Source organism: Aphelocoma coerulescens, chromosome 1, assembly GCF_041296385.1.
Source record: "Aphelocoma coerulescens isolate FSJ_1873_10779 chromosome 1, UR_Acoe_1.0, whole genome shotgun sequence".
Classification (NCBI taxonomy): Eukaryota; Metazoa; Chordata; class Aves; order Passeriformes; family Corvidae; genus Aphelocoma; species Aphelocoma coerulescens.
This window is the reverse complement of record NC_091013.1, coordinates 33,363,553-33,390,191: the sequence shown is the minus strand read 5'-3', so window position 1 is coordinate 33,390,191 and position 26,639 is coordinate 33,363,553. Positions and strand designations below refer to the sequence as shown.

Sequence of the window (26,639 nt, the reverse complement as noted above, 5' to 3'; positions counted from 1 at the left end):
CAATGGCTCTGTGTCTGGATGGAGATTGATGACAAGTGGCATCTGTCAGGGGTCTGTACTGGAACCAGTACAGTTTAATATCTTCATCAGTGACACAGATGAAGGAACTAAGTGCACCCTCAGCAAAGCTGCAAAGACACCAAGTTGAGGGGTGAGGTTGACACACCTGAAGAATGGGTTGCCATCTAGAGGGACCTAAACAAGCTTGAGGAGTGGGTCCATGGGAAAGTCATGAGGTTTAAAAAGTTCAACTGCAGGGTCCTATACATGAGTTGGAACAACCAGCAGTATCAACACAGGCTGGGGGATGAACAGATCAAGAGCAGCCCTGCCGGGAAGGGCTTGGGGGTGCTGTTGGAGGAGAGGCTGGACATGACCCAGCAATGTGCACTCACAGCCCAGAAAGACAATGTGTCCTGGGTTGCATCCAAAGCAGCGTGGCCAGCAGGGCAAGGGAGGGGATTCTGCCCCTTTACTCCACTCTGGTGAGACCCCACCTGGAAAGCTACATCGAGCTCTGGGGTCCCCAGCACAAGGAAGAAACTGACCTGTTGGAGCAAGTCCAGAGAAGGGCCACAAGGATGATTAGAGAGATGGAGGAAAGGCTGAGAGAATTAGGATTGTTCAGCCTGGAGAAGACTTCACCATGACCTTGTTGCATCCTTTCAGTACCTGAAAGGGGCTTATAAGAATGATAGGGACAAACTTTTTAGTAGGGTATATTGTGATAGGACTAGGGCTTAAAAAAATAAGAAAAGAGAGGGTGAATTTAGATAAGATGGAAGATATTTTTTTGCTGTGAGAGTGCTGAAACACAGGAACACGTTGCCCAGCGAGGTAGTAGATACTCCATCCCTGGAAACATTCAAGGCCTGACTGGATGGGACTCCAAGCAACATGATCTAATGGAAGGGGCCCCTGCTTATTGCAGGGGGTTGTTCTGGGTGACCTCTAAAGGTCCCTTCCAGCCCAAACGTTTCTATGATTCTACAATTCTAGGTTGGCTTTACCAAGCCAAGCTCCATTTCTGGGACATCTAAGTCAAACCTAATGCATATTTCCTGATAGACGACCTGATCTGATAGGCATTATTTTTCACTGTTTCTTAAGTGTTGCCAGTGTAGAACCCCAAGATAGTTCCCTGTGGACTCCTTGTCAGACAATGTGTGCTTTTAGAGCAAAAGTAATTTTGGCAAATGGAAGTGCTTAATTTAGGATGAAGTGAAGTGAACCACAGAAATAGTTCTACAGACAATAAGGAGGGAATAGAGTAATTCACTGAGATGCAATGTCTGTATTGAATTACATTAATATCGTCTTTTGTATTTAACTTACAGTAAGCTTTGTTCTAATTTAGTTGAATATTAAAATACAGTGTAAGTACATCAGCTTGTAACTCTATTTTAGCAACATCCTGTGCATTAAGAGCATCTTTAATGAAGAAAAACTTTCACATAGGTGAAATTTTGCTAAGTATTATCTTAAAATCCCTGGTCAATTTTTTTTTTTTTTTTTTTAATAATCTGAAGTGAAATTAGAAACCCTGCCTCCTCTGGTTTTACTAAAGGACAATTCTATGTTAGAAACCTCTGCAAGGTTTATTTTGTTCTAGACATCTGAAATTCTGTTAGAAAAAGTTTGAAATTAACCCACCCTTAGAAGCTTGCTTGGATATTAAAAATCTCCAAGATTAAATTTGATTTCCTAGCTTCTGTGCCAAGGATTATGTGGTGCCTGATTTTTGAGTCTAGCTCTTCCCTAGCAATTATTATTTTAACTGGAGTGTAAAATTAGGCATCTCCAAAATTTGTATCTATTGATTACAGTAGTGAAAAGGAAAAGGGACAGATAGCTCATGAAGAAATATTCATCTGTAAATATGATAAAAACATGTGACATGTGAACAAAATAATGTTTACAGTACTGAAGGCCAAAATAATTTAATGCTACCTATGTTTCACATTTAGGATTGGATGCATAGGAAGCATTACATATAGAAATTATTTTTGATATATACTAGGAATGTCTTTGTCCTACACTAAATCTAGAAGCATATGAGGGTTCTTTTCTACGTACAGGAAAACACTATGGATAGGCTACCCATATAATTCAAGATTTTCCTTATCATTTAATCTGCAGGGTTTTGGACATTTTTTAGGTAAGTATCTAAATGTTTTCTAATGGATATATACATATTTTTTTCACTTTTAATGGTGGAAGATTGGAACATTTAATAGAAAAATAATCTATGCAAATGTAAAAAGTTATATTTAGGGAAATGTTATTATGTTATATACAACTTCCCTTTTTTTGTAAGCACTTCATGTAACAAAATGTACAGATTTGATGTAAATGGTCACATGATCATCCCAAAACAAAGGAAGCATCCCATTCTTGCGTCCTTTTGGTGTTCTAATGAAAACTTTCTTATTAAATGTTGTGTTTTGCATGTCAGGTGGTGGCTATGTCAGGACTTTTGCGCTGAAACAAAATCTTGACAAGAAATCTTGTGGAACAAAGAATTTGGGGAACTCTGTATGAACATTTTGCCTGTTTCCTTATCCAGCAGGAGCTGAAAAAAAATCTTCCCAGGTTAGCAAAGATTTTTATGTATTGTTTTTGTAACTCTGTGTTTTCTTTTACTTCTGTTTAGCTTGGGTTTCCCATTTATGTATATGAAGCCTATTTTTCTGATGTATATGGTAACATTCTGTTATTCCATGGGAATTTGGCTAAATGTCTTGAGAAGCCTGGGGTGGTTTCCAATAGTTGATTTAGGAGCATCTCAAGTTATGGTGGTTTTTCAAATCAGTGAAAACCAGGAAAAATACTTGCTTTTAGTGTTTATTTAATAATCAACTCTGCTAAATTGTGGTAGGGTTTTAAAAGTTATTTTCCCTTTCATTTTTTTATTGTGCACTGCTCCTTTTTTTTCTGTATTTTTCTCTGCTGCAAAAGGACATTGTAGAATTTCCTGAAGGAGACTGCCACAATCTAGCTTGAAAAGGTCTTTCATAAAATTAATTTAATCTCCTGTCTGTGATTTCTTGGGATTTGGATCAGTCCTGGAGAAACTGGGCATCTACTTGAAGGAAGCAGTTACTTCCACAGCACAACTGATGCTTCATTTGCTTTGCTGATTCACAGAAGGTGCAAGCTAATCAGAACAAGTGATTCATGAGGTACAGCTGAGAAAAGACATAGTCTTCTGTGAGAATCTTAATTGCCATTTTGTAGCTTTTGCTCTTGTGTTTTAAGCCTACAGAAGAAACTGATATCTCCCTGCAAACTTGCAGGATTCTGGGGGACACTGTGTGGAATAACTGTAAAGTTTTTGTGCTCAACTTCTTCATGGTTCTCCAGTCAGGCCAAAGATAAATTTTACCATCCTTCCTTGACAAGTGAGAGTGCAGAGAGACAGTCATTGCTGGTTTTGTATGAGGTAAGACTTCTAACTCCTCAATCTAACAATATCCCCTTTGCTTCTTGTAGGACATCAGGAACTAGAAAGCTTCCTGCCTTTGCTGAAGCCAGCTTTAGACAGAGACATTTATTGACAGGTTCCATACATACATGTATCACATGTGCATTGGCTCTGCATTCTGCCTTCCAGGATAATTTACAGAGGCATAAAGGCTGTGAAGAATTTTTCCAGACCTTCCCAAAGACCACACCACACCCAGTCTTGATCCTGGGAGTTCTGAATGTGTCTGCAGACCTGAGGGAACCCTCCTGGCTACTCATTTTGCTATGCAGAGCAGCTTTGGAAGCAGGATTGTGTAAGTCCATGAAAGATAGATTAGCTAAATCCCCTCTTCCACACAGATCAGTCAATTGCACAGTCCTTGGCTCACTCATCCAGGGACTCGTCCCACACAGCCCTCACATCTTTTATGGGGAGAGCACTGAAGAGATGTTCTGATGACAGAAGTAACATCTAAACAGGACTCTAGGATGAGGCTTTTTCTCATCTGGTTAATCAGATGCTGCTGCTCTATCTAGGAGCATGAAGGAGCAAATTTCATTTGTATCCAGGCTAGGACATAATGGTCTGGATGGGTGGGTGACTACCTGGGTAGAAAACTGTTTGGATTATCAGTGGTTATGTGTAGTGCCCTGTGAGGATGCCTGTGGTGAGTACTACAGAGGTCTGTCCTGTTTAATGTCTTTGTTAATGACTTGGCAGAGGTGGTAGAATGCATTCTAATCAAGTTTGCAGGTGACACAAAGTTGGGGGAAACATTTGATATACTCGAGGGTAGGGCTGTCTTCTTGGTTGGAGGAATGTGCCAACAGAAGCCTCGTAAAATTGAACAAGGACAAATGCCAAGAACACAGCTGGATCCTGTGTTCAGTTTCTGCCTCCCCCAAATATGAAAGAGAAGGCTTAGTGGAGAACGCCAAGCATCATGGGGCTGGAGCGCTTGCCCCACATGGAGAGCTGATCCTATTCAGACTGGCAAAGGCATGCTTTTGGGAACATTTAACAGTTCTCCCAGTACCTACAAGGAGTCATTAAGGAGATGGCGCCATGATTCTCAAAGTGGTGCAAGGCAGAAGGACAGCAGTGGGCATAAGCTGAAACAAAAGAAGAGAAATTTTTTTCCTGAGAGTACAGCCAGGCAGTGGAGAGGTTCCTCTGATAGGCTGAATGGTGACCATTCCTGGAAGACCCAGTTGTGCAAAGTCCTTAGCAACCTGGTCTGATCTCGTAGTTGATTGTGCTTTGGGCAGGATTTTAAACCAGCTGGCATCCCAATGTCCCTTCCAACCTGAATTTTCCTATCAGTGTTATCACCTTCTTTCAACAGCTTCCATTTCTGGATGGTTTTAAACCAAGATTTCGTAGGCTGAAGCCTTTCCAGAATGTTTAGAAGGGAATCAGTATTGACTCAGGTTGTTTCTCATCCTCTGTGAAGAAAAGTGTCTTCTGTCATTGGATGCAGAAGAAAATGGGAAAATAAAATCACTTGACTGTTAGGATATGCAGCATAGATCCCTACATCTGGACTTGTCTAGACTCACACTGTAACTGATAGAGAGAAATGTTATTTTTTGAATGACATTAATCTCATCTGAAGAGAGATGTGTAAAATACGTTGTCTGGATCATGCATAAGTATATTTTTCTCCACTGGCTGTATTGGAAGTTTAGGTGAATAGCTGAGTTGTATTTGCCTGTAATACAGTTGCTCACAGAGTTGAATGAGATCATTCCTATCTAAAATGTCAGTAACTACTCACCACCCTTCCTATCTGCTCTGTACACCCAGAGCTGTATGACAGATGTAGATCAGCTATCTCCTGAGATCCTTTGTCTTTGCAGGCAGGTGCATGTGAAGCCCTGTGAGAATAATTCAAGGGTAGCATGAATCTGTGGGCAAAAATGGCTTTTTACATTGTACAGAAACCACAAAGGACTGACAGCTTCAGAAAAAAAATAATCTTGATAGCAAAAATGATGATTTTTTCATGCCTGTCTTCATGATGTGAACCTGGTAGAAATAGTCTAGCCTTTCCCCTGTTTTATATTCAGTAGATGACAGCACAAATGCCAGGAATTTGGCATTGCAATTAGCTACCTTAATCCTACCAGGTGAATGTTAATCCCAAATTACTCCTTCTGCTTGCAGAAGGATAAGGAGCTCGTAGCTGATCTACCTCACAGTTCAATGTATTAGGTTTGTGCGTGTGGTTCCTCTGAGTAGTTTCAGTATATGAAAGAATTGTATGCCAGGGAGCCTGACCAGGGTTGCAAAATTTCAGGAGCGGGAGAAGAAGACATTTTTAAGACTGAGGCCTGAATGAGCTTCTAAATCTCTTATACACAGATAGACATACAAGGCTGCAGGATACCTGGGTCATGGGAAATTAAACATGCTATCTCTGTCTGATGTTTCTGGTGATTAATGTGCAGAGACCTCTCACATTTCAAAGAACCAGCACATTAATCTGATCAATTTTGGCAAGTGATACCAGTTGTATAGAGTCATATTTTACAGAAGTCTCAACTTTACAATGTTAAGACTATGTTAATTTACCGCCTAAGTACAGCAATAGTTTAGAAAAAAATTAATTTTGACTTTGCTAAAAACCATTTCTGGTTCCATTTCTGGTTAGAAGCTTTTCATAACTAGCTTCAACCCTGTAAGTCAGAGCAAAAAAATTAATACTTTTGGTCATGTTCCCATTTCAGTCAATGGTAAAAACACAATTTTGTTCTTTATGTTCCTTTCAGCAAGTAATGTATGACTCATGAATTTACTTTTTATTACTTGATAGTAATTTTCTGTCATTTCCTCCCCTCTCCCTGCTTGTGGTTTTCTGTGCATGGTTTGTGACAGCCACAGCATTTGAAATCAGACTCATCCTGGCCAAAGATTCATAGAGGTTTTCCTCTTCCTAATTGAATGAACATGTGACAATCAGTATGATGTGTACCTGAGAGAAAAAAATATTGAAGATGTCAGCAGGTAAGCACAGAATATGGAACAGGTAGAGATTGAACAAAATTAGAAATTAATAAAGAGGGTATGTGAGGATTTTTGCAATTTAAAACTTTTTATTTCTTGGTCAAACTAAGACCAATAACAAAGTTTCTGGCTCATTATTAATGGAACTGAAGTGTAATTTTTCATAAGATTCAATGAATTAATTGTGTGTGAGCATAATAATAATAGAAAGCATAATTCTGATTCTGTTGATAAGGAAGATTTTTGTCATTGATTCAATGAAATCAGGGTTTTACATGAGGTATTTAAAACTTTCAAAATGCAACCAAAGGAGTGCACATACAGCACACATAGGAGGGAAAAATATCCTGTGGGTTTGAATTAATTTTGTGTGTGTGTGTGTAATTAAGTGTGCTGAATCTTGAAAAAGTAAATGATTTATTCACACAGTTTTGCGTAGGTAGAAATGGATTCTGAAGAAATATTTCAAACTGTAGTTTTTAAAGTGAAGATTGTGGAGCACTGAACAGAGCTTTATTTGATGCTTCTAATGCAAGATACAAACTTCCATGAATTTGGGGAATGGAATGAAAAGAATTATGTCAGCAGATGAAAGGTAATTAAACCTAAGGAGCAAAAGATGTAAAATGCAGTTATTGTGTCAAGTTCTCAAAGCTACACACAACCGGGGTGTGTGTGCTGTTCCTTAAATTGCAAATATCAAAAGAAAATTGGCCTTGTGATCACAATGGAAAGCATCTGAAAAAGACACATTTCTGTTTAGACTGAAGAATATTGAAAAGCTCTCTTAGAAATTGCATACGTAAACAAGGTGGCATGGTTGCTTAAAAATATGTGGAAAGGAAACAAACTGAAAAGTTCATTTTGGGGGAACTTGCTGTTAGCAGAAAGTTTATTCATGCTAGAATAAAGGTCCTTCTTTCTATGTAGTGTCTTCCTAACTCAGCTTTCAGGGTTATATTGAAGGAGAACATTTAAGATCAAAACCATAAAAAAAGACACATTTCTCATATTTGAATTTGGTGATAACTCTTAAAGTGCTGAAGAACTATTTCTTTAGGACAAGGGTTTTAAACTAAAAGAGATTGATTTAGATTAGTTTCCCAGAAAGGTGGTAGGTGCCCCATCCCTGGAAACATCAAGGTCAAATTGGACAGGGCTCTGAGCAACCTGATCTAGTGAAAGATGACCCTGTTCATTGCAGAGGGGTTGTACTAGATGACTTTGGAAGGTTTGCTCTAAACCAAACTTTTTATAACTTTATGAGCTCCTGGCCTCAGAATAGTGGGTTCTAAACTTCATCTGGATTCAAAGACCAATTGAAAAACTTCAGGTGCAAGAGTCCATTGCAACTAGTTCTGATTCAGCTACAAATAACTACAGGTGGTGAGCCTGTTCTTGAAAAATACCTCTATTCTTCCTAAATATATAAAAAAATATATTGTTCTTTCCTTCTACTCTTCACTATGTGCTTGATACTGGACTAGATAGAACTTCAGTGTGACTCCACGCAGCCCCTGCTGTGGTTATCCTGTATGTGCTCTCTGTGGCTTCCCTTTCTCTTAGATTGAAAAGATGGAATGGTTTAGATTTTGGCTAATCCTGGGGATGTTCACAGTATATCTTCCATGGGTTTCCCAGAAGATTTGTTCGAGTTTAATAGGACTTCCAATAGAAAAAAATATTTGTTGGCAGCTCTGAGCAGAATGATTTCATTCAGCAGATAATGACAACTACCTAAGTTCAAAGTCATGATTGCAAACTATTAATTTGGTACACAAGGAAAGAAAGGTCTTTGCTTTCTATTTTGCTATGTAAAAAACAGTGTTTACCACTACCTAGTATTTCCTGTTCTGTGTAGAGTAGAGCTGTAGATCTTCTTGGGTACTAGGCTGGCACTGGGGGAGACCCAGTACTGGATGGGATGAGAGTTTCAGCATTTTCTTTCCATAACAAAAGTCACTCCTGAATAATGAAATAATTGTCTCTGCTTGCACCAAGCTTCAGACTGCTGAAAGTAACAATAAAGTTGTACTGAACTTTTATCCTAATTTGAGAACATGTTAAACCAAGGATTTTCTTCAACAGAGCTGGAGTCCTGAGTTTTCACCTCTCTTCTTTTTAAAATAAGTCCCCACAGTTTTTCTGTCACATTTCTCAATGATTTTATCTGATCCCTTTATCTGCCGATAGTAAATACCTCTGTAGAGGTCATTAGTCTGAACTTTTTAACACAGGTCTAAGCACTGTTCTCTAAAAGAGAAAATTAGATTCCTCATGGTCAGGTGCAAGTATCAAGGATCATGGAAATTCCTGTGCTTTGACACTAGAGAGGTGTCTTCTGAACTAATGGCTGTAATATTTATTCCCCTTCCAGCTGATGAAGAGGAAAGGGCAATTTTAATGCCTGATTAAGCTACTATTTTAGGTAACTCCATGAAGAGTTCAGCAGCACAGTTTTTTCCTTTGACTAGGAGAAACTGGTCATCACTAGCTCCCGTATAGTTGCTTTAATGTGGTCAGATGAATCCAGTACCTTCCTCAGAAAATATTTCTGCCCTCCTTTCCACGTGTGACCCAACAAGCAGAGACATCTGACTCGCTCTGGAAAAGCTGGGTGGCTTTATGAAGCAAGCAGATGCAGTGATCCAAAAGCTTTGCCTTTTTATCATTCCAAAACAAAGCCATAGCAGTAAAGGAACAACCACAGCCTTACATTGATGAAAATTGCACCCATCTCTGCAGTTATAATTCCAACTTTTTTTTCCTACCAAAACCTGTGAAAAAAAAATCTGGGAAAATTTGTTCACATATTGTAGTCAGTGGTATCTGTTTCTTTCCCCATGAAGTAAGTGATACTTTTTAATTAAAAGTTATATGTGATATTTTTGTACTTCTCCCCTAGCAATTGATTCACTTTTTAAACAAAATTTATATTTTTGGATAATCAAACTATGAAGTTATCATGTGATTGCAGTACTATATATGCACAGTAAAACAGTAATTATTAGAAGTTTCCCTTTAAGGGTAAATGAAAAGATTAACATGGGTAGGAAACCCATTAATTTTTTAATTTAAATACACACCCCCTCCCCAGCTGCCTGATTAATTTAGTCTCTAGTGCTCTGGACCTCCTGGAGTCAGAAATAAAGGATCAGTGGGTACTGGGGGTACCAGTGACTTACATGTCTTTGATTTAGTATTTCACTAAATCCATGCATTGAAATGTACTGTCTAACAAATATAAAAATTTACTCAGCACATGCAGAACTCCAGCAGTACTGGGTTTCCTCCTCCTATCCCATGCCCACCAGGTCAGAGGTCACTGTGCAGGACACATAGAAGCTGTTGGACATTTCCAAATCCCACTGTACATACTTGCAGCTATTTATGCTGGATAGATAAGAAGAAATTAAATTGCCTCTGGGTAAACACATATTTCGTGGAAGCTGAAAATAATAGGCATAATTGGTGTTGTGGGCTTAAAGAACCCATTGTTCTACCTGGAACAATGGCTTTTTGAACATCTTTCCCCTAGCAACAACATTCTCAACTCCACACTGCTCTCTGAAAAGTCCCAGGGTGCATTCCTGTTTTTTCCCTGATCCTTTTTATCACTAATCCTGCCAGCAGTATGGCAAAGGGCAGGTTTAACATACTTTTCAAAATAAACCATTGATACCCTACAATTAACTACTGAAGCTGCCTCTGCCAAGTGAAGGTAAAGAGATGAAAGACTGAGAGGAGGAACATGAGATAGAGTTGTGGCTTTGATCTTCTTTATGCACTCACATCAATTGCATGTGGATCGAGAGCACCACAATAACTGCACTGGCATATCCAGTTTATCTACTGCAGTGTGCCAGGACACCTTGTGGAGTCTGCGTTTTCTAGAGTAGGTCTGCTAGAGCAGTCCCCTCAAAGTTTGAGTCAGAGCAAGACATTAGAAGAGAAACAATTACACTGACGTTCCTGTGTCCCTCTGCAAGAGGACACACTGTGCTGAGACACCCTCAGTACTGTGTACAGCCAGAGGAAAACATTTTGTCTTTATAGCACCAAAGGAAGTAGCTGATGTTGCTGTCTGCAGTGTGTTTATTCCTCTGCAATTCTTCCCATTAGCCTATGAAGATTTGGGGCCTTTGCTTTATACCATTAAAGACTCACTATTTACCCCACCACACTACGTGCTGCTCATTGATGACATTTGCTATAGGAATATGGCTCTGTCCTAGCTTTTGCCACTTTTCAGACAGAGAATGAGTAATAAATTGTACATTTGTGAATTTGTGCTTTCAAAACTCCTCACCTAGTTCTTATTCAGCTGGCTTTCTCTGTGTCCTCCCAAGCTGCTGCTATGTTCTCCATCTGCCTGCCTTTGTTACTGCTCCTTGCTGCTGCTGCTGCACTTGGCTTTGCTGATTCTCTCCCAAGATCTCTCATCCAAGATCCCTGACTCCTCCTGAGTTGGCTGCACCTTCCAGCTATTGCTGTGATCTCTGGTTGTCCTGCAGTGAGTGCTGTGAGGGCTGCCTGCTTCATCTGGAGTGATTCTCTCCAAGGAATAATTGTTTATCTGGAAACAGGTAAATGACATAATTCAGGTAGCAATCTTTCTAGGCATTAATATTGATCAGGCTTTGGCATCACGTCAACAAAATGTGTTGCCTGGTAGTATTTTCTCACTGTTTTGTAAAGCTAAATGATTGACCATTATCAGTTACTAATGAAATGTTTCATTTTAGGTCAAGTGAAAATTGGGAAGTTTTAAATATTCCAAGCGCTTTTTTTATTTCTCTTCAGTTGGACCATTTAATAGAAAAATTGTTTGCACAGTCCTACTGAAGACAATATTTTTTATTCCCCCTGCATTATTACCTGACACAAACAGCATTTACTTACTATTCTATATTTGGTCATAGCATCATTCATGCACAGCTGGGACCAAAAAATCACCTTCTTAATTATAAATATCTGAAAATATTAAGGGAAAGTTGGAAGAGAATAATTAAAAGTCCAAACAAAAATGAGCACTGAAGAAAAAAGCGCTGTTTTTTTTAATACAATACAAAGGCCTTGCTTTGTAAGTAACTAATACACAATGAAATATATTTTTCCTTTACAAGATATCACAGAAACGACTGCAAGTATTCAACCAGAACATGCAAAGGCTTGATAATGTGTTGCATAGGAAATGAGAAGATAAGGTAAAGCAATTCAAAGCTCTTGCACAGCAGTAAAAGGGGAGCTGAAAAGGAGAGCAAAGAGCACTTAACCTGGAGGATGTGTATTAGGACTTCCTGATATCCCATGCTATGCTTGGAAAAACAAAAATTGTATAACTGTATAGTTGCAGCCCTTATGCAAGCTGATAAGAGCAAAGAAAAAAATGACTTCTTTAGAAAGAACACTTGTCCACATTAAATGCTCCAAAATCTGAATTCTGAAGTTCTTTACATAGACAAAGACGAATTATAATATATATTTTTGCATCTGAGACTGCAAAAATAACATTTGGGGGTTTTAAGTTGTTTATGCATTTATAAATACCTAGTTTTCATTGTAGTGTTTTCAGGTAATGGGCCTCAATTTTAGTCATCAGTTTTATGTTTCACATGGAAGCAGCAAAGAAAAAAAATTTCGGAAGTAGGAAAATACGTTTTTGAGAACAAGGAAGTGGGCACAGAGACTCCAAAGCAAAAAACCACCTGAAATTAATTCTGCAGAATTTTTCTTATAATCGTATAGTCATAGATAGAATGGTTTGGGTAGGAAGGGACCTTAAAGACCATCTAGTTCCAACTCTCCTGCCATGGGCAAGGATACCATTCACTAGACCAGCTTGCTCGGGGTCCAACCTGTCCAACCTGGCCTTGAACACTTCCAGGAAGGAAGTATCCACAACCTCTCTCAGCAACCTGTTCCAGTGCTTCACCACCCTCTGAGTCAAGAATTTCTTCCTAATACCTAAACTAAACCTAACCTCTTTCAGTTTAAAACTATTGCTCCTTGTCCTGTCACTATCTGCCTGTCTAAATGTCCATCTCTTTCCTTTTTCTCTAAAACGTCTCAAGGTACCTGCAATGAGGTCTCCCCCCAGTCTTCTCCAGGCTGAACAACCCTAGCTATCTCAGCCTGTCTTTGTAGGAGAGGAGCTCCCACCCTCTGACCGTCTTCCTGGTCCTCCTCTGGACTTGCTCTAACAGCCCCACAGTACTTCAGGTGGGGTCTCGTAGGAATGGAGGGGGAGAATCACCTCACTTAATTGCTGGCCTCTCCTCTTTTTATTGACTATAATTCCCAAAGAAAATTTTCTTTGAAACAAGAGAATAAAAAGACATATTTTCATTCTCTAAATTAGATATGGGATGTTATAGCATTATACATTCAGAGAAAACTCCAGCGAACATTCTGCAATAACATCCAGGTGTCTGTCCTCCAGAAATTTCACTAGACAAATATGGAATGTGTGGGGTGGGCTGCCAGGCACGCTCTCTTGAACATGTGCTGTGAGGACATTATACAAATTGGACAGCAACCGAAATAGGAGTTCATGTAAAACAGAAATCAAGGCTGGCTTGTGTACAGCAGTAGGAGCACCTTAACTGCTAATTTAAAACAGGGCCAGATATGCTCAGCCTCTGATGGCTTAACATTTGACTAAGTCATGTAACACTGAGTTGTTATTGACTGCTACTACTCATACTGGCATCCCCATCATGATTGGAATGTCCTTTGCAGAGCTGCCCCTTACCCACTAGTCACTCATCTAGACTTCAGCCTAGGCAGAGCATTTTGGAATTGACCCTGTTGCATTTTAGACCATTTTTTAGGGCTTTTTTTTCCGATTTTCAGAATCATTGCTGATCTCACCAAATAGTCTAGGCCAATTTTGACTTTTAGAATTTGGTACAGTACTTCTTTCAGGGAAGGGAAATATTTCTACTATCTTTAGAAAGAATGCAGTCAGTCTCTTTATAACCAGTTTATCGCAGAGAAAGTTGACCAATGTCAGAATTAATCTGCTTTAGCAAAATAATTGAGCTTTTTCTACAAAATACATCTTGGAACAATAGCATCATTTATAGAGGAAAAGTAATTCTGGTGGACTGCTTATCTCAGAATTAGTTTCTATCTTCCCTTTTGCTGTTTTTGTGTTATACTCTTTGCTGATTAATTTGGGTGGGTTTTGCTATTTTAGAAATTAGCATTTACAGTCAGTATTTAATTGATTTTTCCATTAATAATTAATAAAATGCTAAAGTTATTGATCCGTATAACAATTTTTATAAGAAAATAATTATAACTGAAGTATAACTAATAATTATTAATCAGATTGCCAGTCATATGACCCATGCTCTACTTTTTTCCTGTTCTCTGTGTGTGCCCATGACAGTGGAATGTGGCAGTGCTTTGATATTTCTAGTCCAGGTACTTTAGGAATGAGTCATATAGAGCTTTTGATACAAGTATGTATCTGAATACATTTTTCTTTCTCTACAGCTAGGACACTTATCTTAGTCTCACAGAGGGAAAACTTCAGATATGTCTGGTGAAACTCCAAGGCTGAATGAAATGATCAGACTTTAAAACTAACCTCAAATCATGACCTGAATGTCACACAAAAGTTTTAGGGAGTCGAATTTCAATGTAACAAGCTATTTTTTAAAGGACTTAGGATTTTTAAACCCCTTTTGTTACTTCTGAGCTCTTTGTCTTGGCAATACTGCAGAGTGGAATTTTCCCATGAGAAATTCTACCTCTGTCAAATGGAATAATGAAAATTTTTTTAGCGTTATACTTAAAACCAGTGATGATTAGTGTTCTGAGCAGAAAATAATAACCATTAGCAACGAAAAATTCCTATTTTACTTTCTAATTCATTTTTGTGTTGCAGTAGCATAGTTCATTATTTCAGAGTTACTGCTGTGGTTTATACCTTCATTTAAATTTGCCAAATACTGAAGTTTCCGTTGCTTCTAAGTTATTTTTCACTGCTTTGCCTGATAGGTGTCACTGAGGAAACAGGAACTTTCTCTTTACACCTATTATTTTGACAAATTCTCAAAATACTCTGTTTCAAAGAAAGAGCTTGGGGTGCAAAGCAGTTTGGCAAAAAGTGAAAGAGGCAAAGTCACAGCATAAGCATGTCCAAACTCTGGAAGGCCAAGCTGCTGTAAACCTACCTGTCTCTCACAGAAGATGTATCTTAATTAGTTAATACCACGTGATTCTCAAAGCACACAGGTTTCTTTGCTCCCTGCAGTGTCCTTCTGATCTCTTCTTGTGTGATGAATGGTGACTAGACAAGAGTATGACACAATAGGTTCAGGAACTACATCTTCCAGGACAATTATTTTTAGGTCCTAAGGAAAGACATCCAGGACTCTGGAGTCAACTGTGTTTATATTTATTATCAACACCTTTCTTCAGCCAAGCCCTCCAGTTTGTAAGTCAATTGATGATTGATGCTACATAAAGATTTGCTCACAAGATCATTACAGCCTTAAAAGAGTGCAGAATTTGTGTTTAGACAAGGGATCTAGTTAAATCCTTTCTCTGTCCAGGGTTAGATTAGACCAGTCCTAAAATACCATCTAGCTGCAGCAACAGGATGTTAATCCTTTAAAAGCAATCATCTGTTGTGTGTACATTTTACACCTTTGCCTTTTGTTACTCAGATAATTCCTCCACATAATAATGGCTAAGAGGAAGGCATATCAGGGCTATGTTTATCTCCATGCTTATGCAGAATTCCCCCTGAGAACCCTTTGCTGTATGTGCTAGAGCCACCCTTTAAAGTTTGCTGGTCCAGCACCAGGAAAATAGCAAGGACAGAATATGATACAGTATGTTCACCAGTTTTAAAATCAGATTCACTGCTGGATTTGGAATGTAGAAAAGGATTGCATTGTTCTCTGCTTTCTACTTTCCTTCAAAGCTGAAGTAGCATTTATTTTGGTTCTCTACTTAGCAAACTGCTTTGGAGAGCATCAACTTTCTCTGGAGTCTGTCAAGACCTCCTACCCTTTCATTAAGTTTTGTGTTCATGATCTCTTGAAGGAGGCTTCACATACTCCTGAACAAGCAATAAAAGGTTACCTGGACCTTTGCAGAATTAATTTACTTTGCTTGCTGCTTTCCTTCCCCCTTACTGCCCCCATTTATAATTACATTAATTACATGCATAGAAGAGTATTCTGTCTCTTTGACATTAATTACCTGGCAGTGAAGATTAATGAACTATGTAAAATGTTCAGTATAACACATTCCTAAATGGCTAACAATCAGCAAGGGTCACCAGTATAGTGGAAATCAAGTAATGACCACATAAAAATTTCCTATTAGTAGTCAAAAGAAAAAACAAATAAACAAGCCACTAAAAAATCTCCCAAGAAAACAAAAGAAGTATATTGATGTACAAAAAGCTATGCAAAATAACTTTTTAGATGAATTTTTTATACACTGTAGTCATTTCCCACCAGAATAGGGGGCCTGTAAAGCTTTTTTTGTTTTGTTTTTTGTTACTCTAATGCAGCTTAATTTTGTTAAAAATTTGCATAGGTTTCCCACCAAGATCTGAGTCTTTTTCTTCATGTTTTCATTTCTATACAAAAGAGAAAATCTACTACCGAGCCAAACAAAACTAGCATTTTTATGGGAAATCTCTCAGGGTTTGCACAATTGTTTGACCAGAGAGGAGACACTGAGACTCCTATAACTGGCTTATTATGACCAGAGCTGCACAGCAGATGGCTGCAATATTAGGAAAGTTGAAAAGTGCTTCAAACATTAGTATGACCAAGAATGTTGTGTAATTTCCTTAAATTTACCCTGTATTTTTACACTGTTACTGGTGAGATGAAGTCTTCCAGTAGGCAGCCTAAGAAAACATCACAGGGCCATTTTCCTACATCTGCTTCTCACATGCCGTTGGGGTGCAGAGCAGAAGGTTGGAGCAGCACAAAACTGAAGACCCATGGGGAGCAGTTTGCAAGCCTTGTAAATTCCAGAAGCCACACAAGAAGGGATTACAGCTCCCTGGAAAGGTAACTGTGTTGGGACATGCTGAATGTCCTAGCACTGCAAGCCTGTGCAAGATGCAGTCACACAGCACAGTGCAACGCCTAGTGTCAATTAATTAGCTGGTAGTTTTAGTTGGTACTGGAGTAAACAGAAGTGTGGCAGAAGCCCAGACAACTGGGCTTCTATGGTTATGGTGAAATAGCATAGGGAAAGGGTCAACAAAAGTTCTGCAGGATCAGAACTTCAGCTTTTAAAGCAAAATCTGAGTTCTATTTGAAATTCTCTGTAGCTGTATTTTGACAAAAGACTTTGCAAAAATAGACTACACGACATAATTAAAGCTATTCTCCTTAATTATATAATGTAGAAAACCTAAATCCAGTATTGATGACTACTGTGTCATCAGAAGGGAAATGTAGGATGACCTAAACTCAGTCACTTTGTTATTAGTAGTTTAGTCTCAGCTGCTTTTAGAATGCATTTTAATATTTACTGTTTTATGTAGCTACTTTACAGTCTTCATTTGTTTCATCATAGCAATATGATGTATTAGGGAAGTTTCATTGCTCTGATTTTGTAGATTTCATAGAGAGGAAAAAATGTCACAAGTAAATTGGTGCCAAAGATGGAAAATGAATCATGACTTCGGACTCAGACACACAACCTCACAACTGACTTTTTCTGTCTATAGTCATGTGGAGACACATACAGGGGCTTTAGTCCAAGTGTACATGTATATGGTCTTCCATAGGGTTGTGTTTCATGCTTGCAGCTGGCTATGGGCATAACTGTTTCCAGGACTAAAGAGTTAATTCTTAGTGGACTCTATTCAAGTGCTAACTTACTGCATCCCTACTGTCCTTAAGGTTCCTATTAAAGACTTTTCTACCTATATCTTCCTCTGCAAGTACATTGTAGTTAATTACTTATATTTCTGCAATTCTCTCTCCTTTTGGATGACTCATTCTGTAATTGATAGACATTTTTCAGATAAAGTGTTCAGGAAAATTATGCTTGAACTTAAACAGTTAGGTTGAATTGTATGGTTTGGTTTAGCTGTACAGGTCAAGTGCTCCAGTGTGATTACTCAAAGTGCTAATGAGTCACTACTTACTATCCCATTGCTCATCACTAACTCCAGAATAACACCGGTTCTTTGTTATGGGAAGGAAAAAAAGGTCTTTGAATTAACTTGTACACGAATGAAACAATTCTCAATTATACGCATGTGATAGCAAAGATGAACATTAATTATGCACTGGAACTTTTGCCAGATTAGGCCTAAGATCTTTTCTAAGAGTACAAATCTACTTTTCTGTAATGGGTAGAGGTGTATGTGGTCCAAGCTTTTTAAAATGTTGAGTGCCTCTATTTTTGAGAGCCAACATGAGCTACCTCAAAGGAACTCAGATAGACTGTGTAAGGACCACCTTTTTGAATATGTACTTCAGAATCAATTTATTTCTTTCAGACTGGATACCTAGAAATATCTTAAACCTTTTAAAAATTGGTAGATGTGTGCTTTTATTTTTCCAGTATTTAAGAAAAAAAAGACAATTATACACAGTCTAGAACAAAACTCAACGTACAAGATTTTTTGTTTCTTCCTTAGTTTAAGAATGCTTATAAAGGTAAAGAATTTTCTCAAAAACCAAAAAATCTTCACATAGTCCATTTAAAAATCCCATTTTCAGTATTTGACCAAACTTCCTTCTCTCACGGCTACAGTTATGGCCATCTAGCAAATAACACACTAAACACATGGATCAGCAAAACTATCAGCGTATTAGCAGAACTGACTATATGGAAGACATAGCTATAAATGCAGTCATTGTCTTTACAGGTTAACTCAACCCATTTAAAATTCAAGTCCTACAGCCTAGAAACACGAATCATGAGAATTTCTTCAGGTGATGATTTCTCTGGTTCACATTGGAATAAAGAAGTCACTGTAGGAAACCAACTCCTGAAACCATATTTCAAGTTTAACTTTAGTCATTGAAGCATAAGAATATTAAAATGTAAAATGAAACTACTTTGAAAGATAACATGTTTTTATTTGTTGTCTTGCACTGAAGAATTACTCCTTGAATGCGTATCAGCAAAAACAACGAACCACCCAACAAAGCAACCAAAAAACCCCTAAACCAAAAACCCAAACAGCTGTTGCTTCATAAATCCTAGAACACTGAGGTTATATAGCAGAAATAGAAATAAGAAGGGCTTGATTTTTGACTCAAGTCCAATATATTCTTCCATCAACAGTTACTTTAAGTAGAAAATAACTATATTCGTAAATGTCTGGGCTTGTGACACAATTTAGTCAACCTTGAGATGAACTGATTTTTTATGTCATTCCAGATATGTTTTCTTAATAAAGACCAATAATATACTTAAGAAGTAATGTGAACCTGGAAGACAATAGCTTGTTTGGGTATTTCCTCTGGGAAGATTTTGTGTGTTTTATGACTTTATATTTGGCAGTTTAATAATTGTCCTGTGTGAAAAAAACCCAGCAAGGTGACTTTTAATTCATGGCAGTAAAGAAGGCCACCAGAGGGTACTTACTCTGTGAGACTGAGATTTTTTTCCAAATTTAAAGCCCCAGGTGATTCCCAGGTCACCTATTCTGACCTGTAATGTATCTCAGGAGATTAATCATTTACAGATGGTGACCTTCCAGTCACCATTATTTGAATAGTATTGGTGATTCACATGTATAAGTGTTGATGTGTACCCATGCAGAGTTCATGAGTATTCACATGGCAGGTGTTTTTCCCCATTTCAGCCCAGCATCTGTCCGATCAAGTCTGTCTCAGCATGATAAAGCAAGAGAGTGCATATTTTGTAGGTAGTGCAGGTACAGATGGCAGGGGTACGAAGCTGGCAAGACACTGTGGTGCTGGAAGTTGTTCCTTACAAACTACTGAACCCCTCTGTAAGAAATCTCAACCCTCTCATACTCTATTTTCCTGTACCAATTGTGATGCAACTTGATAACTTAAAATTAATTATATGTACATAATAGTACTGTAAAGAAAAGAGTAATGGAGTGGGTCCAGCAGAGGACAGTGAGGGTGGTAATTGGACTGAGGCATCTTTCTTATGAGGAAAGGTGAGGAAGTGGGGTCTGTTCAGCCTTGAGAAGATGACAACTGAGAGGTGACCTCATTAATCTATATAAGTCTAAGGGAGGCAGTGCCAAGAGGAGGAAGCCAGGTTCTTCCCCGTGGTGCCAGTCACTAGGACAGGAGGCAGTGAGCAGAAACTGATGCACATGAAGTTCCACCTGAGCATACGGAAGAATTTCAAAGTGCAGGTGACCAACCACTGAAACAGATTGCTCAGAGAGGGTGTGAAGGATACCTCACTGGAGATACTCAAGAACTGCCTGGATGCAATTCTGTGCCATGTGCTCTTGAATGTTCCTGGTTGAGCAGGAGGTTGGGCCAGATGACCCACTGAGGTCGCTTCCAACCTGCCCCATCCTGTGATTCTGTAATGAAAAGCACACTTCTGGGATCAAAAGAGGCCTGAAACTTAGCTTGTATAATCACTATACCCTGCCCTAACACACTACTAATTAAGCAATGAAGAGAGTGAAGATTGTATGCTTTGATTGACTTTTTTCAGCTACTTTCACTCTTGTGTTTATCAAAATAATTCAATAGCTGTATAAGACCACAAAACTGTGTCTTTATGCTCAAGTAAACAAATAGAAGCAACAATTTTTTTAACTAGGCAACTATTGTGTGGCAATGATGAATGTGGAAACAAAGATGCAAGAAGCATTCACCAAAATGGAAGCTCTTTTTCCATCTATTTGCCTCTTCATTTAAGAGAGGTGGATATAGGGGCATGGCATCAACAGAAGTTAACTGGATTGTCTTGAATAGGAACAATATTGCTTCTATTCATTCATGTGAGGGCTGCACCACTGCTGTTCATGCAATGTGAAGAATATTAGGAGCCCGTCCGTGCAGAGTGAGATTCCAGGAGCCTGTGGGTTGTGCTGTGTACAAATGCATGAGGTTGGTTACCTGTGCCAGGTTAGCCATGCAGCTAAGACAGAGGGATTGGTAATGAGGGCTCACCCCGCTTAGTCTCTACACACAATGGAAATATCTCAAGCTCTCAGAGCTATCTAGGAAGGAGCCAGATTGAATCTAGATGCTGTATACAGATTTTAGCCTGAGACAATCAGTCTTGCTGACATGGATCCTGCATAACACCCTATGATCTCTGTGTCAAAGCTAACTTGTGTCTGGCCAGCTTGGGGCAGACACAGGCAGAGAATCTGTGTCTGCCTACACTATCCACATGTATATATATCCATCCTTCCATAAATAAGAGAAAGAATATAAATGCATTGCCCTGTTATGGTAAAATGCATCCCTAGAGAGCACAGTTGAATGGGACGGATGTACTGAGTATGACTGACTCCATAGCAGTCTCCCTCAGGCCTTAGTTGTTTTCATAATTGCCTTTGGAAAGCAGCTGACAACCAAGGAGCGCATACCTGTGGAACACCACTTCTTTATATCACTTGTCATCCCTTTTTTACCCTCAGAGACCTCTTCATTCATTATCTTCAGTCTTGCCTAGCATACAGCTTTGGAACCTCATCAATCCCGAAGACAGGTTGTCCATAAACTGACAAAACAAACCCACTCGCAAGTATAGATTGAGTTTAAAAAATCTGCCTGCTGTGTAGCCCTAAATCCAATTATGAAATAACTGCAAAACTGAGCAGCCTTTTATGCTCTCACCAGTGATACCCCAAAAATGTTTTTTTGCTCTCCTTCTGGGAGCACACAGCCATCCTGTGAATCCTGTGGGGACCTGATTCTTGTGTTGGTTACAAAGGAAGGATTTCTGGATGAATTTCACAATAGTTAAAGAGCAGTTCTTCAGACACAATTTTTACTTTCACATGTTTTCAGGTTTAAATTATGTCTTTTACATTTTCAATTTCCATGTGCAAATATTCAGCCAGCTTTTGATTTTTGTCAGAAATTCAAATGAGGATGAGGTGTAGAGGGGTATTTGGTTTTCCAAACATAGGCAAGCATCTAGCATGACTTGAGATGCCCTCAGATGTCTTGGGCATCTGGGCTGGCAAATAAACCACAGATTTGAACTCTTCTGGAGCAATAATTCTAGAATATCTGACAGCATGTTAATTTGTATCATGTATGCAACATCCCTCTTCTTGCTGTCAGCATAAAACTCTGGATTCTCTAGATAGTACCACAGATATTTAGTAATGATACTATCTGTATTCTAGATTGTTAAATTGATTGAGTTTGGGTTTTGGTGGGGGGGAGGTGTTGTTTTGTTTGTTTGCTTTTATCATATCAAATATGCTTTTCTGCGTGATTTTTAAATGCACAAGTGATGGTGGAATTATGGGTGCCTTAAATCACTGACTGCACTGTTTCCACAGTTAATCGATACTTCCAAGGTGAGACCTATGGTAGTATATCATTGCTGTTTGTTTGCATGCTCCCTTGTATCCATTGTTAGTTGTACCTGTGTGTTGCTTTATCCCATAGGTAATCTCAGTGCAGTTTTTTGTTGTACGCACAGTATGCTGGAGAACTGTATTTTTATCTTTTTATCATGATGAAAGGAAAACCAACAAATTTATCCAGTCTCTGTGATGCAGCACTGGCCACATCAGCTACACTGTACATATGGAGCAAAATCATAACAAGGATACCAGCACACAGCAGTTTAGTTCACAGCCTGGAATGGTGTTAAAAAGAAGTTGACTAAATCTTTGATGCTTTACTGCCCAAAAGCTTAGGAAGAAATTATCTCTTTCCTCCTCTCCTTCCCCCTTATGATACAAATAAACCTATCAAAATATGAATAGATGACCATAAGATATAGGGGGAAAATGCAAAACAAACAAAGAATAAAGATTTTGGGAAAGTGAATTAGCTGAGAAGGAAAAGAGCAAGTTAAGCATATGAATACTGCTCAATAGAGATGGAAAAATATTAGCAAATGACAGTAAAAAGGTCAGAGTTTTTATTCTCTTTTTTTTGCAACAGTCTTCACTGAAAAGGTTAATTTTAGTCAGGTGGCTAGGTTAAAGCCACTAGCTAGATAACCCAAAAATTTACCCTATATCATCTGACTGACAGAAGGTCTTTCAAACCTGCAGGTAGGTACTTCTGAAAATCTGAACAAGCTAGAGCTGAGTTAAGCTTCCAGAAGACCAAAAAATCAACAACAAAAATGCATGTCTTTTTCAAAGGGAAAGCTCCCCCCCTCTACTGTCCCAAGACAAGGAATTATGAGCTTAGAAACTTTCAATTTCTATGAAGAAATTGAAATATAATGAAGTAAACCTTGTGTAAACACCTAGAGGAGAAAGAAAACTTTTAGTAAATACTTTATCGAACATATATGAAACCCATCTAATGCAGCCCAGTAACAAACTCTGTGTTACAAAGGCTCTTATTTACTGCTTTTGAAGGCAAACTAGGAAGATACACAACAGCTCTTAGGTGGATAGGCTGCTGTTGGAAAACTTCCTGGAGAATAACTATTGAGTATTCATTGTCAGGAGTGAAAAATGTATCAAAGGAAAATGATGCAACTCAAATAGGGCACATTTCCTTGAGAGCAAGGACCAAGTGTGGCCTGAAGAGAGGAGCTGTAGATTGCACAAATACAGGGTAGAGAAAAACTGTCTGGACAGCAGCTTAGTGAGTGGCACAAGGGATTACAGGGGCACATAAGGCAGGCATGAAGCAGTAATGTTTTGCCACTTGTCATAAAAGTTGTGTTCTTGGATGGATAAGCAGGGTTACTTTTTGTGAGAGACACAAAATGGTTCTTCCTATTTGACCCTGGTAACATCTGAGTGGACTTGTGAGAAGTCTTTATTACCTATTTTCAGTAAAATACGCATCACTGGAGATAAGTACATAGCAAGCATGATTTAGAAAATACTGTGAATGAGGAAAAACTAATGGAAGCCATGGAGTTTTTTTCGTTAAGGAAAGATATAACTTAAGGCAGACATGGGATCACTTTTCAAGAAATTAGTTATAAAGAAAAAGGGAATAAAGGCTTCTCTGTATTTTATGAAGAAAAGGATAAAAAGTCGTAAGTCTTTAAACATCTGTCAAGACTGGTACAAGTTTAGCTGAACCTGCCTTGGGGGGTGACAGGGAATGGGTGATCTAAGTGCTTTCCAGTCCCATGGTGTGTGAACTATAGCCCTGTATCTATATCTGTATTAAGTAAAAACAATATTTTATTTTTTGTTGATGGTTCAATTCTTAAGTACTTCCATTTAAAAGCAAGTTTTTCAAGCATAGATAATTGGCATACCTATGAAGCATGCATACCTTCTTTTTTTCAGCTGTCTTAGAGAATAAATATATGAATTGAGTAAGTGATCATTCCCTCATCTCAGATGGACATGACCAGAATCAGTGCAAGAACCTGAGTCAGATCTTTAAAAAGGCTTCAATTATTTTGGATTGATTTCATTTTAAGGTGTTACAGTCAAACTGTGATTAATGGGTCTAGTCATGGTACAATTTTTCAGTAGAGCTGTCACAGACAGTCCATTTTAAAAGAGATTTTGTTGCTGATTGACCAAGAAAGAAATTAGTTATAACTGTTGACATTTCTACATTTATTTGCCCACCAAAGCTTCCTACTGAAACAGAACAGTGTTGCCAGCCCTTTTGGGTATTTGGGATTGCATTCTTGCTCTCACACACTACATCATGCCTCACTGATGCAGTTTCAGCTTGAGGGCTCAAAATCTCTGTGTTGTCTGTATCAAAATGGGAACTTGAATTCACAGTGCTTATATATTCTGTTACTAAATATTAGGTATGGGAATTTTTCAGGATCTCCTGCTAGAGCACCACATGTGGCATTGAGAAGCTGGCTGGCAGACAGAGAGTGGTCTCTGTAATCATACTGCTCTGTTCACCCAGAGGAATGTTAAAGTCCCTCCACCAAATCAAAGAGAAAGCTTTTGAAGAGAGTTGTATCCATCTACTTAATCTGTGTAGACAGACATTTATTTTGCTTTTCTGTCATTTATTTACATGGATAAGGTCCTTCTGTCTGTGGCTTGAATATTCCTGACTGAGACCTGCTCTGGCCATTCCCACAGATAGTTCATTCCTGAAGCAGTGCAGGCAGACAAAACCTTAATATTTGAAAATTTCAGGAATTGTAACTCAGTCTGTATTGATACTGGGGATTGCCCTGACCCAAGTGCCCTTGGCCTTGTTGAACTTCACAAGATTCACCTCATGGATCCCCTGGTGGACTCAGGCCTGGTTTGTTCAGTAACAGTGTTATTGGTGGCTGCTCCACGTAACTGATATGTCAATTAGTGGGAGAAGAAAAGGATGTTTGAGTAGCATGTATGTTACTTGTTTACAGCTTCTAATTACTCAGGAAAGTCTAAGATAGGAAAAGGATTTAAACTACATCTTTGTTCTTGCAATTTCGAGTTCGCCTAAGTGGGGCTTATCTTGACTAAGTGGGGCTGAAATCTTGACTTCTGAAAATGTAGCTGGTTATTTAGACTCCATAGAAAAAACAGAAAGGGTATCTGAAGAGGGAAATTTTTCTTGTTTATCTTAGATACCTGTCCTGAGTTGAAGTGATTTTCTCCGTGAAAGTATCCAAAGGTTAATATTATGGGATGCCAGATGACTGACTTTTCAAGCTAAAATTCTTGAGCTAGGGGCACATAGCACCTGCTCATTTTTACTAATTTTTTCCTTGTTTAACCACAGCCTCAACTTCCCAGTCTTTGTTTGACTTTTTCCTCCTTTTATTCTTTATTTTTCTTCCAGTGCTTAAATACGTTTCCTATTCTAAGGTTCTCCCAAGATCTGCATTATCTTGGAATATCAGTTGGGTAAGTCCTGCATGATAGTAGAAATAGCACCCCAGATGAATCACATTTGACATAAATTAAAATTATGCAGAAACATATAACTAAATTGTGACTAATACAGGAATGACACACTGTCTGACAACTCAGGCAAACATAAGTCACTGCCTATAAATGGAGATTCTAGAATCAGCTGAAAAGCAGTCAACTCTTTCAATCTGAAACAACAAAACCCATCTTGGTCCTTAGCAAACTGGATATAACACACAGTGGGTGTGATTGGCCTGGGTGTGGAGTAGGAGAAGCATGCTCTTAGCCAGTGAATACTGTGGCTACCTGCCTGTAGCACCAACTCAGCCTCTCCAAGGTGTCCAAGGTGCCCTGGTCCTTGATAAAAACAGGGAGAAATTCTCAGGCTTTAAAGTGGTGGCAGAACTGTGAGGTTCATAAATTCTTATTGGCCCTGCAAGGAGCATGGCCATGGTGCTGTAGTGCTGTGCTAATTAGCCTTATCTGAATTAATTAACAGACTGATAAACTGAACTCAATCAAGTGGTGCTTTTGCCTCCAAATCCTGGAAGAAACTCATTCAGAACCCATTCTGGGGTCTTTGCACACAACACCATTAAGGCTTACAATAACATCCTTCAAAATGCAGCAAGCTAGTGCCAGTCTCTAACTTCCTTCAGTGCTACCAGAGCAATCTGCACTCAGGCAACACAGTCCTGCAGAGTGATGTGGCACAGGCAATGGTGCCATGAGGGCCAGGTGCATTGAGGTGGGTTAGGGAGAGTGGCAGTGCCAGCAAGAGCTGTTGGTACCGGGATGGCACCGACACGGTGACTGAGGAGTGTCCCCAGCACAGCTGCCTCCAGCAGCGTGCAAACAACAGGCAGCACTGGAGACAAAAGCTGTGGCTTTGCTCTTCTCTTTTATGCTGTGTGTTGATCTTGCTTGGCTCCAACACAAGCAGTTTTAGCAGCAGCAACGAGCTCTACCCTCTCTCAACTATTTTTAGCCCCAGAAAGTAAGAAATTAGTCTTTTCAAATACAGTCACACAAGAGCCTTTCTTACAAATCTTCTAACTAAAAAGGAAAAGGATTAAGGATATCATTAAAGTAAAAGCTGAGCTTAATACCTTGTATCATCAAAGCCTTAGCCATTTTCATGTTCTTCCTTTCCTCTGCTACCAATAGGACTTTTCCAGGTTTTTAGTGGTAGTTGTTGATGAGGAGTGAAGCAGACCAAAATCA

At 38.8% G+C, this 26,639-nt stretch overlaps 1 long non-coding RNA gene across 2 annotated transcripts; it reads left to right on the top strand.

The window, feature by feature from the left end:
• The first annotated feature begins 3,236 nt into the window (after positions 1 to 3,236).
• Positions 3,237 to 11,935, top strand: LOC138106151 (uncharacterized). Of its 2 annotated transcripts, XR_011148914.1 has the most exons (5): positions 3,237 to 3,442; positions 3,614 to 3,779; positions 6,344 to 6,472; positions 10,822 to 11,058; positions 11,599 to 11,935. It is a non-coding gene; the product is annotated as an uncharacterized lncRNA (long non-coding RNA). The 2 variants fall into 2 exon arrangements; XR_011148915.1 differs by lacking the exons at positions 10,822 to 11,058; positions 11,599 to 11,935 and adding an exon at positions 6,902 to 7,378.
• Positions 11,936 to 26,639: the final 14,704 nt, after the last annotated feature.